Source organism: Nicotiana tomentosiformis, chromosome 5, assembly GCF_000390325.3.
Source record: "Nicotiana tomentosiformis chromosome 5, ASM39032v3, whole genome shotgun sequence".
NCBI classification, from domain to species: domain Eukaryota; kingdom Viridiplantae; phylum Streptophyta; class Magnoliopsida; order Solanales; family Solanaceae; genus Nicotiana; species Nicotiana tomentosiformis.
Window position 1 is genome coordinate 9,258,760 of NC_090816.1, and position 13,360 is coordinate 9,272,119.

Consider the following 13,360-nt stretch of genomic DNA (forward strand, 5'->3'; position numbering starts at 1 on the left):
TAAATTCTCAATTACTTATTATTTCAAGTTTCATCAAATATTTAGTTTAGCCATTACAAAATTATTATTATCAAATATCAAGTATTCAAGTGAAGTGTGGTATCAACTATCAAGTATCGATCTATCAATTGAAGTTTGGTTTTTGATATCAAATTTAGTGCGGCATCCGGAATCCTAGTACACTCGTTCTATATCTTTCTCTTCTTTGGTGCACATTTATTTTAGAAATATTATATAATTATTATGCTAACATTGTTGATGCTTCTTCTGCTGTAGATGCAAATATTCCTTCAAGTTCAGTTTCAATATCTGGGACCAGTGCTTTGGATGATAATGATGGTGTTGAAGATTATTTGATTTGGTCTACAATAGGGGAGAATCAACAAACCAGTAGCAGAAATATTGATGAACTTCAATTCTACTTGCAAAATTTAGCAGAGCCCCGCACAAAGGAATTTCTACCACTGGGTTGGTGAAGGAGCAACTCAAATCAATTTCCTATTCTTTCAGCCATTGCTCGAGACATGCTAAATATGCCGATTTCAACAGTCGCATCAGAGAGTGCATTTAGCGAAGCAAGGCAGCAACTAAGAGATACCCGTCATTCATTGGGTAGCAACGCTTTGGAAATTCTAGTGTGCTTCAGAGATTAGATAAGATCAGAACGACGAAATCAAGGGCGTGACGAGGTAGATGAAGCTGAGGACCAAGAAACTGGAGATATAATGGTTTATGGTTCTGATTCAACCAATGTCGGAAATCAAGAACCTCATGTTGACATGGATGAACTTACAAAAATGATGCAAAGCATGTGATGTACTATTTCTTTCTTCTTTTTTTTATAATTGTTGTAAACTTTTAATTTGCAAGTTCAAAAATAACAAAATCAAAAAAGAACTTGCAACTTAATTAGAAGTATTATATATTATTCAATAAAAATATCAAATAAAAGTCTTCGGAGCTTGATCCTTACATATTGCCTATTGGTCTTATTAAATAATTTTTTGAATCTACTTACTTTCAAATTTAAATTTTAAAATTATAAAATTCAAATTTTAAATTTTAAATTTTAAACTTCAAAGTTTAATTCTAAGCCTTAAAAGTTTGCAAACACTTAAGTATCAATAACATTGAATAAGAAAAATAAAATTTACTTTAAAAAGGAAAAAAAATCCCGCGGCCCGCTAACAACCCGCTAAGCCCGAACCCGGACAGACAAAAAAAATGAAAAAGTACAGCCCACTAACAGCCCGCAACGTTAAACGGACGGGCTGATTTTTTTTGTGTCCAGCCCGTCCCAGCCCGACCGTTAAACACCCATACTATCAGCTCAACGGAAGGTGTTGGTGCACTCCATTAGCTCCGGAGTTGCTTATGTGGTCAGTATGATTAGGACATGTACTGATTAGTATGGCGGGGCCCTGTCCCGACCTTTATGATATTTATGTACTCTTAGAGGCTTGTAGACATATGTCGTAAACGTGAAAGATTGTACGGCCTTGTCGGCCTATGTTTTGAGTTTATAAATGATCATGTTGGCCTATTAGCCCGTATGTCACATGTATATGATGATGTAATAAGAAAGATACGTTACTTTGGTACTCGGTTGAGTAAGGTACCGGGTGCCCATCGCGGCCCATCGGTTTGGGTCGTGACAGTAAACTAGTCGATCAGCGGTGCAGTCGACGGTTCTATGCCTTTCCCTCTTAAGTTGTCCACTTGAGAGTACTAGTCTAGACCCTTCTAGAAACCTCGCTCCAATATCAACTGTGCATGCATCATGTCAAACCTAGTATGGGTTAGAACATTGTCCACATGACAATCCACTAAGATAAGCCTTGTCCAAAGCCCGACGATATTTCCATAATACCAATGGACACCATCACGTTATGTGCATTACTTGGAGAAAACATGCCGGTATGTTGATCATTAATGTGTAAATAGTCAGACCCAGAGGGGGAAATGGCTAACACTATTTGTTTTATAGAAAATGAGGCACGAAGTCCCCAGGTTCGGCATGGTTCAAAAGATCCCACCTTTGCTACTTGATTGGTGGAAGAACCTCTCACCTAGTGACAAGAATCATGTGAAAAGGGTCCTCGAAAATGTACCTTCCTTATTGGACATTCGACCAAATAAAGCATTGATTGAGGCCGCTACTATGTTTTGGGATGAGAAAAGAGTTGTCTTTCGCTTTGGTGATGTAGAAATGACCCCTCTCTTAGAGGAAATATGAGGCTTCTCTAGGTTGCCATGGGATAGTCCGGGTTTATTAGTACCAGAAAATTGCACTCCCCGCGGTTTTTTTAAAATGACGGGTTTCAAGAAAAATGATGAGTTACTCTGTCTGAAGGAGTCATACATACCATTTGAATTTCTTTATGAACGTTATGGGCATAGCAAGTGTGATAAACTTGCCGTTACTTCTTTCGGTTGGAAACACCGCCGAGATTTTGTGTTCATTGTCTGTTTTTTGGGGTTGCTGATATTTCCAATGAAAGGGGGAAGATCCACACTCGCTTAGCCATGGTCGCTAGGACTCTAATGGAAGGAATTGAGGAATAAACTTATACTATCATCCCAATGATCTTGGCCGAAATGTATCAAGCTCTAGATCGATGCAAGCAGGGGTATGGGCACTTCGAGGGCTGTAATATGTTGCTGCAGGTTTGGTTATTAGAATATTTCCAGAGAGGTGAATATCGTCAAGAGCTTCTGCGAAGACCATTGAATGACTACATAGCCTACCATCATCCAAAAAGAATGACATTTATCCCAGATAGGTTCGCGCAACCTGGAAGTGTTGTGAGCTGGGTGCGCTTCTTTAGCAATTTGACTGACGAAAAGGTATATTGGATGTTTGAATGGTTCCCTAACAGTGAGTTCATCATCAGGTCAAGAGAAACCACTCATTTAGTGCTGATCGGGTTAAGAGGAATCTATACTTATGCTCATATAAGGGTAATGAGGCAAGCGGGAAGAAAGCAGGTTATACCTCGGGTTTCCAACATGGTCTAGTACAAAGTAGACTTTAAAGGGAACATCATTCCATTCAAGTTTGAGGCACAACATATGTGGAATCAAAAAGTCATTGTAGAGAAAGACACTATCAAGCCAGACAGGTACCATGTCGGCCACGTATACTTCTACCCATCATGGTTGGTAGATGATATAGCGGGAGATATCAATCCAGGGATTAATCTGAAAAATAGGATTATAGATGACGTTGTTGAAGCACAAGTCAAGTATAGGATGATGCGCAAGAGGGTTTTCGAGTCTGAAGCTAGGCATTTGGAACATCATAAAGTGGATATGGAAGTAATCAATGAATGGAAATAAATCGCTACTAAATCAACAGAAATATTGGAATATTTGAACCAGGGGTTAATGGAACTTGAGGGAAGATGAGTAAGAGGCTCTCGAATTGTCAGAATACGGAAGGCAATGAGGGAGGGCATCTAGCAAGGGCTTACCTACTACTGGACATGTGTGACCTGGGAACTTGATTGATGGATCCAAGAAGGCCAAGCATGGAGAAGGTCCCTCTGGGGCCAAGTAGATTAGGAAATGATGTCCTTTACTACTTTTTAGCTTAGTTTTAGATTTCGATTGTAATAAGGCAAATGCCGTTAGTAATTTTTCTTCTTATTGTTGTTTTAGTAAGGATCTGATTCATTTTCGCATTAATGAAATGTCACAATTATTGGCATCAATTTTCTCCAAGTCTATGTGTCGCTTAGGCCTACCTCGGGCACAACGAGGTCCTCCAAATTAGGACGCGAATCTGTTACATGATTTTGCAAAGCATGTTCAATATTGCAAGCATTCTTTCAATATCCCTTACTGACTTGGTTACCTTTTTGTTTTTCTTTTCTTTTGCTTACTCCCATTCCCCAAAGGTTGGTTCGCACATACTGGCATCATCCGCATATCGCACTAGATCCAGAGGTCCTCCACCTCCTCCTCCATCAAGTGATCCTAAAGGCAGAAGCAAAGGAAAAGGAAAGATGGACGATTTAAGTGGTATCAGAAAGGACAATGCAAAGAACGTTGAAACTTCAGACGGTCGAAATACTCCAGCACAAAATGAATTGGTCCTACGTCTGGAACAGAAAATATTGGAGCTACAAGGGGAACTTGAGCAGGTCCGGAACTTGGCCAACCATTCCCTCACCCTAAACATCCCCGACATTAACCAACAAAACACAAACGCCCAAAACCTGGCACCTCCCCAAAACACACAAAATCAAAATTCGCAAAATCCTCCCGCGCCACATCAATACGCCACACCTCCTCAGAACCACAACCCTCCACCGGTACCTACTCCTCAACAACACCATCACCATCCAACTCAATACCCACAAACAACCACATACCACACCCCTCAGAATGCACCACAACCTACTCATGACCCGCAAAACTCAACTAATGACCACCATTATGCCCAGATTCCCGGAGTCCACCAAAGCAATCCCATATATGTGGAAACTTTACCCCACACCACACAACAGACCCTATACATATCTGAATCCGCCGAGAAGAACCTACTCATCAAGAACATGGCAGAAGAACTCAAGAAACTTACTGGCAGAGTTCAAAGTGTCGAAGGGGGAAAATGCATTTAGGGTTTGAATTATGAAGATTTATGTATACAACCATATGTAGAACTGCCAGAAGGTTACAAACCTCTTAAGTTCGAAATGTTCGACGGGACTGGTGATCCGAAGGTGCACTTGAGAACATATTGTGACAAGCTTGTGGGAGTTGGCAAGGATGAAAGAATCCGCATGAAGCTGTTCATGAGGAGCCTCACCGGAGACGCCCTGTCTTGGTACATCAATCAAAACCCAAAGAAACGGGTTAATTGGGTGAGCATGGCATCATATTTCATGGATCGAATCAGGTTTAACACAGAAAATGCACCAGACGTTTTCTACATTCAGAATCTCAAGAAGAATCCAAAGGAAACTTTCCACGAGTATGCTACTCAGTGGAGGTCTGAAGCTGCAAAAGTAAGGCCAACACTAGAAGAAGAACAAATGAATAAGTTCTTCGTCAGAGCTCAGGATCCGCAATACTACGAAAGACTGATGGTTATTGAAAATCATAAATTTTCTGACACCATCAAATTGGGAGAAAGAATAGAAGAAGGGATCAAAAGCGGAATGGTGACAAATTTTGAAGCACTCCAAGCCACAAATAAAGCCTTACAGTCAGGAGGTATCTCCAAGAAGAAATAAGTAGGTGCGGTGATGGTAGCCCAAGGTCCAAAGTCTCCCCTTACATACCAAACACCCCCACCCATATATTAGCCTTCACCTCCCAGATACCAACAACCTACTGCCACTTACCATACTTATAACACCCAACCAGCATACTACCACTCACCACCAGCCCACCAAAATTACCAAAAACCAAGACCAAATTTCGACCGCAGACCACCCAGACAATACACTCCAATTGCTGAACCCATACACCAACTATACGAGAGTCTAAAGGTTGCCGGTTATGTCACTCCCATTCCCGTTATTGCTATGGAAAACTCTTCCCAGTGGATTAACCCAAATAAGACATGTGCCTATCACTCATGCATGAAGGGTCATACTATTGATGAGTGTCGTACTTTGAAGGATAATATTCAGACATTAATTGACACCAAAGTCATACATGCAAAGGAGGCTGCACCCAATGTCCGTAACAATCATCTCCTGGATCACAGGGGTGAAGGGGTAAACGTAATAGAGATCGATGAAGAATGGGACTCGGAAGGGTCAATTGGACTCATTCGAGAAGGGGATAATCCTAAAACATCTCCAGTCACTCTCACACCTATCGTGGTACAAACTCAGGCACCAATTGAAGTTGAGGTAGCTGCACCAACTCCGTTTGAGGTTGAAGTAACAACGCCTATCACCGTGATGGTAGCACCTACGCCGTCTTATAAGTCTAATGCTATACCATGGGATTATGTTACGGAAGCAAGAAGGAAAGGAAAAGCAAAAATGGAAGAAACAGGTGCAACGCAAGGCATAACCAGAACTGATAGGGTCTATACACCCGAGCATTTGGGAGGAACGAGCAAAGAAGCTGCATCTAAATTGTCTGTCATTGAGACTGGCCCGGATGAATTTTGGAGAAAGGTGCAAGCAAGAGAATATTCTGTGGTTGATCATCTGAACAAAACCCCAGCTCAAATATCCATTTTATCATTGCTGCAAAACTCCAAGGCACATAGGAATTCCCTGATGAAGGTGTTGAATGAAGCTTATGTACCCAATAACATCACCAGTGGAGAAATGGCCAACATGGTAGGGCAAGTATTGGAAAGCCACAAGATCACTTTTCATGAAGACGAGCTGCCACCAAAAGGACTAAGTCACAACAGGGCACTGCATATCACAGTGCAGTTTGAGGACAAATTCATTGCCAGAGTCCTGATAGATGGGGGTTCGAGTCTAAACATATGTCCACTAACTACTCTGAAAAGATTGGGTAACGGCCTGCACGAGATATGAGCAGGAAATATGAATGTGAAAGCATTTGATGGGTCTCAAAGGGCCATAATTGGGGAGACCAACCTCAGCCTACAGATGGTCCCAACCTGGTTTGATGTTGAGTTTTAAGTGTTGGACATATCTGCTACCTACAACCTATTGTTGGGATGACCTTGGATACATGTCGTTGGGGTCGTAGCTTCTACTCTACATCAGGACGTGAAGTTCGAATGGAACCATCAGGAAGTAATCATCCACGGGGACAGAAGTAATCCCATTTACACCAATCAAATTGTTCCGGATGTCGAGAATAGAAGGAATTTAGGTGGAGAAACATACCATCGCATCGAGCGTGTCAACGCAATTGAGAAAGATAAATGGTGGAGTAGTAAGATAGAAAGCATATTGGTATGGGAAGGGTATGAACCCAGTAAGGGTCTCGGTAAGAATCTCCAGGGTATCACCAAACTAATACAACCAAAGCGTCACGGCACAACTTTTGGACTTGGGTATGAATACACCTGGCACGAGTATCAGAATTGGTCGCCGCCATGGCGTGGTCCTTATTACCCTCTAGAGCAGCAGGTACCGCATTTGAGCCAGTCATTTCATAAGGCCGACATGATGTGGGGGTCCAAAGAAGATGAAGTTCTAGCTGGCATAAGGAATCTGTTCCGGGATGATGAAGACATGGACTGCAATGTGATAGTTGAGGAGTAGGAGGAAGGACTCATCATTCAGACAATGAAGAAGGGAGTTGTTCTCAGGAATTGGACTGTTGCACCATCAAGGGCCCGTCGAGTTCTTGGGTAGCTTGGTAATTAGCATCATTATTTTTAAAAGCAATTTTATGGGAATTTAAGACATTTTCAGTATTTTGTTTTAAACGTTTTCGTTTTGAATAATTGCTCGAATCATTGAACTGCATTTGTTTGACGTTTTAATATTTATCAATAAATTGTTGTTTAGTATTTATTATTATCCTTTACATTTTCTCTCTACAACATTATTATTACCTATCCCGATGAACTTACGACTATGACATGTAATGAGACAACGTGACATAAGAATAGTGATTCAGAGGATCTGGAAGAGGATATAATACCTGAGGAAATTATGAGAGAGGTGGAAAATTTTGAAAACAAGCCTAAGTCCAATTTGGATGAGACTGAAACCGTTAATTTGGGAGACTCCGAAACAGTCAAGGAAACTCGTGTAAGCATTCACCTATCGCCGTCAGAGAAAGAATAATACATCCGGTTCTTGAAGGAGTATGAGGATATTTTTTCATAGTCCTATGATGATATGACCGGTTTGAGCACGTCTATATTGGCTCATAAGCTACCGACCAACTCTATGTGTCCGCCTGTAAAGCAGAAGCTCAGAAAGTTCAAGCCAGATATGAGTCTGAAAATAAAAGAGGAAGTCACTAAGCATATCAAAGCTAAGGTTCTCAGAGTGGTTGAATATCCGACCTGGTTGGCTAATATTGTGCCGATTCCAAAGAAGGATAGGAAGGTCAGAGTGTGTGTCGACTATCGGGATTTAAACAGAGCAAGTCTCAAAGATGATTTCCCTTTGCCCAATATACACATACTAATTGACAACTGTGCCAAGCATGAACTTCAATCCTTTGTGGATTGCTTCGCGGGATATCATCAGATCTGGATGGAGGATGCCGAAAAGACAGCCTTTATTACACCATGAGGAGTATAGTGTTACAAAATGATGTTGTTTGGCCCAAAGAATGTTGGAGCCACCTATATGAGGGCCATGACAACCATTTTCCACGACATGATACACAAGGAGCTAGAGGTGTAAGTGGATGATGTCATCATCAAATCCAAGAGAAGCACATATCATATAGCAGATTGGAGAAAATTCTTTGATCGACTTTGAAGGTACAACCTGAAAATGAATCCCGCAAAATATGCCTTCAGAGTCCCTGTTGGAAAGTTGTTAGGGTTCATCGTCAGCCGCCGAGGAATTGAGCTAGACCCGTCAAAGGTCAAGGCTATCCAAGATTTGCCACCACCAAAGAACAAGAAAGATGTGATGAGTTTCTTAGGGCGTCTCGATTACACCAGCCATTTCATAGCACAATCAACTGTGATCTGTGAACCGATTTTCAAAATATTGAAGAAAGACGCTGCAACAAGTTGGACTGAAGAATGCCAGAAAGCCTTTGACAAGATCAAAGAATATTTATCCAAACCACATGTTCTGGTCCCACCAGAACCTGGGAGACCTCTGCTACTCTATTTATCTGTACTAGATGGGGCTTTCGGTTGTGTCTTGGGACAACACGACGGGACGGAAAGAAAGGAACATGCCATATACTATATGAGCAAGAAGCTCACACCCTACGAAGCACAATATTCTTTGTTGGAACGCACCTGTTGCGCTTTGACATGGACATCTCAAAAGTTGAGGCACTACTTCTGTGCCTACACCACATATCTCATATCAATGATGGATCCGTTAAAATACATCTTCCAGAAACCCATGCCCACGGGGAAGTTAGCAAAATGACAGATATTACTAAGTGAGTTCGACATCATCTATGTAACTCAGAAGGCTGTCAAGGGGCAAGTGTTGGCGTATCATTTGGTTGAAAATCCTGTAGACGGAGAGTACGAACCACTGAAAACATATTTTCCCGATGAAGAGGTATCATTCGTAGGAAAAGATATCACTGAAACCTATGATGGTTAGAGAATGTTCTTCGATGGAGCTACAAATTTCAAAAGAGTGGGTATTGGAGCAGTTTTAGTATCAGAGAAAGGTCAACACTATCCAGTATCCGCAAAGCTCAGGTTTCCATGTACCATCAATATGGTAGAATATGAGGCTTGCATCTTGGGACTCAAATTGGCCATTGACATGAACATTCAAGAATTGCTGGTAATTGGTAATTCAGACCTTTTGGTACATCAGGTTGTAGGAGAATGGGCTACAAAGAATAAAAAAATATTGTCGTATTTGTACTATGTACAAGAATTGATGAAGAGATTCACAAAGATAGAGTTCAAACATGTTCCGAGAATCCTGAATGAGTTCGCAGATGCGTTGGACACTCTATCTTCCATGATACAACACCCAGACAAGAATTTCATCGATCCTATTCCAGTAGGGATTTATAATCAGCCGACTTATTGTTCTCATGTTGAATAAGAAACTGATGGGAACATATAGTTCCATGACATCAAAGAATACTTGGCAAAAAGAGAGTACCCGTAGCACACAATCATACTCAGAAACACACACTCCGAAGATTATCTAACCACTTCTTCCAAAGTGGAGGAATTCTGTACAGAAGGACTCCATATCTGGGAATATTACGGTGTGTCGACGCCAAGGAAGCATCCAAATTACTCGAAGAGATACATGCCAGAACTTGCGGACCACACATGAATGGCTTTGTTTTAGCTAAGAAGATATTAAGCGCAAGATATTTTTGGATGACTATGGAAACGGACTGCATCAGGTATGTCCAAAAGTGTCATCAATGCCAAGTACATGCTGATATGATACGAGTGCCACCCAATGAACTCAAACCCGCTACTTTAAATGGGCACAGGTTCATTCTAGTAGCCATAGACTATTTCACAAAATGGGTTGAAGTCACATCTTACAAGGCTGTAACTAAGAAGGTCGTCGCAGATTTCGTTAGGGATAGTATTGTTTGTCGATTTGGGGGTGCCGGAATCTATCATCACCGATAACACTGCCAACCTTAACAGTGATTTAATGAGATCCATGTGTGAAACCTTCAAGATCAAGCATAAGAATTCCACATCATATAGGCCGCAAATGAATGAAGCTGCGGAAGCCACCAACAAGAACATCAAGAAGATATTAAGGAAAATGGTACATAATCACAAACAATGGCACGAGAAGTTACCATTTTCTCTACTTGGATATCGTACCACGGTTCGTACATCAACTGGGGCAACTCCTTATTTGCTGGTCTATGGTACTGAAGCTTTGAGAATCATATAAGAGGCCGAACTCAGTGATGCAGAATAGATACGAAGTCGTTATGAACAGCTGGCTCTCATTGACGGAAAAAGAATGAATGTGGTATGTCATGGTCAACTTTACTAGAACAGAATGTCCAGAGCTTTCAACAAAAGGGTCAGGCCTAGACAATTCACACTGGGACAGCTGGTGCTGAAGCGGATCTTCCCGCATCAAGATAAATCCAAAGGGAAATTTTCACCCAATTGGCAAGGTTCACAGAGTACTAACAGGATGAGCGCTCATACTTGCAGAAATGGACGGAGAAGTCTGGCCAAAACCTATCAACTCAGATGTAGTCAAAAGATACTATGTTTAGATTGTTTACATTTCTTCATCTGATGTAACTGAACTACGCTTGACCTAATTCCCGTTCAAGAAGGGATACGTAGGCAGCCCTGTGGGTTCGGTCATATCTCAATAAAATCTTTATTTTGCCATGGTCAGAAACTGGGGCAGAATTTTGAGGAGGACCCTCAAAATTCTGAAGCAAGTCTGGCCAATTTCGTCATATGCAAAACAGTCAAAGAATTGCTTTTAAACTGGGGCAGAATTTTGAGGATGACCCTCAAAATTCTAAAGCAAGGAAGTCGCAATGGCTCTAAAATATGTCACAGTCATTGGTTCATCTAGCTTACTTGATATTGCATACTACAATATTTTAAATAACTACATTCATCAAATGCATGCATTTCTTTCAAAAAAACTTTATTTTTATAAACATCCAGATGTTACCCAGGGTGACTCAAACAGGATCTCAAGATAGGAGCACATGCAAAGTAGAAGACAAAAGCGCGAACCAAACTTCCCCTACAAAACTCACAATTTTTCTTTGGATGCAGGCATAGTAAGATAATAATATCTGCAGACACATCAGGTCACTACCTTCAAGGTAGCAGATTATCTATCCCAAGCATCTCCAGCTAAGAAATACTCTACTATCACTCATCGTTTTCTTTGCATGAGGCTAAGCCATGCCTCCTAACTGCATAAGACTAAGCATTGCCTTTCTTTGCAAGAGACTAAGCATTGTCTCCTAATTGTATGAGACTAAGCATTGTCTCCAATTTTGCATGAGGCTAAGCCCTGCCTCCTCAACTGCATAAGGCTAAGCACTGCCTTTCTTTGCATGAGGCTAAGCCATGCCTCCTCAACTGCATAAGGCTAAGCATTACCTTTCTTTGCATGAGACTAAACACTGTCTCCTATTTGCATGAGGCTAAGCCTTGCCTCTTCAACTGCATAAGGCTAAGCACTGCCTTTATTTGCATGAGGCTAAGCCCTGCCCCCTTAACTGCATAAGGCTAAACATTGCCTTATTCGCATGAGACTAAGCACTGTCTCCTATTTTGCATGAGGCTAAGCCCTGCCTCCTTAACTGCATAAGGCCAAGCACTGCCTTTTTTTTTGCATGAGACTAAGCATTGTCTCCTATTTTGCATGAGGCTAAGCCCTGCCTCCTTAACTGCATAAGGATAAACATTGCTTTCTTCGCATGAGACTAAGCATTGTCTCATATTTTGCATGAGGCAAAGCCCTGCCTCCTTAACTGCATAAGGCTAAGCACTACCTTTCTTTGCATGAGACTAAGAATTGTCTCATATTTGTATGCGTCTAGATATTGCCTCCTTAACTGCATAAGGCTAAGCACTGCCTTTCTTTGCATGAGACTAAGCATTGTCTCATATTTGCACGAGGATAAGTCCTGCCTCCTTAACTGCATAAGGCAAAACATTGCCTTCTTCACATAAGACTAAGCATTGTCTCCTATTTTGCATGAGGCTAAGCCTTGCCTCCCTTTCTTGCATACGGCTAAGCACTGCCTTTTCCTCAAGATTAAATACTATCTCCATTATGCTATTTAAGACCTAGCACTATCTTCTATTTGCTTGCGGTTAAGCATTGCCTAAGCTCAGTTTCGCTTTACATATGACCTAGCATCATATCTTTACATCTCATGGGCTGAAACATCACCATCTTTGTCCAAAGGCGTCATAGTCCGAAGGCATCATCCTCATAGCCGGAAGACACCATTCCATGGCCTGAGGATCTCTCAGTATTGCACATCATTATTCAAAGGCGTCATGGTTCAGAGGCAACATTTTCATGGCCCGGGGACATCATTTCATGGCCTGTGAATCCCTTATCATATGATTCATAACCCAGGACGTCATGGTCTAAGGACATCATCCTCACCATCCAAAGACAACTTTCATGGTCCAAAGGAAATTTGCATCATGTTTAAATTCTCGCAATAATCCATATATACTTGCATGCATCGTGTTTTAAGTTTTGCAGGTAATCCAGGAAGTAACCGTTCTCCTAACGGGAGCAATCTTCGCTCCGGTTTCCGTTCAACGTTCACATCCTGCAATTACTTCAAACGCAACCAATCACCATCAGTTACCTACTCTTACTTAATAACCGTTCAGATACTCATTTTGAGACACATCCATAACATTTCAGATTTGCATTCACGATTTCGTATAAACTCATCCGATATTTTCCTACCCAAAGGAACCCTTTCCGAAACATCATTTCACCGTTGGATCCAGAACTACACACGGCCTGATTCCCGTAACACCAGGGATATATAAGCAACTCAGAAATCAGGGTTCAGCCTCCATTTTTTAAATCACCTCATTCGGTCAAAATCGGTCATTATTTTCTTTACCCGACAACTCTTTCATCATTTTCGGGTAAAGAGGGGTAGCTGTTGATACCCAATTTTGCCCTCATATATTTTATATATATATATATATATATATATATATATATATATATATATATATATATATATATATATATATACTTTCAAAATAGCATATTTGCATCATTATTTAGTA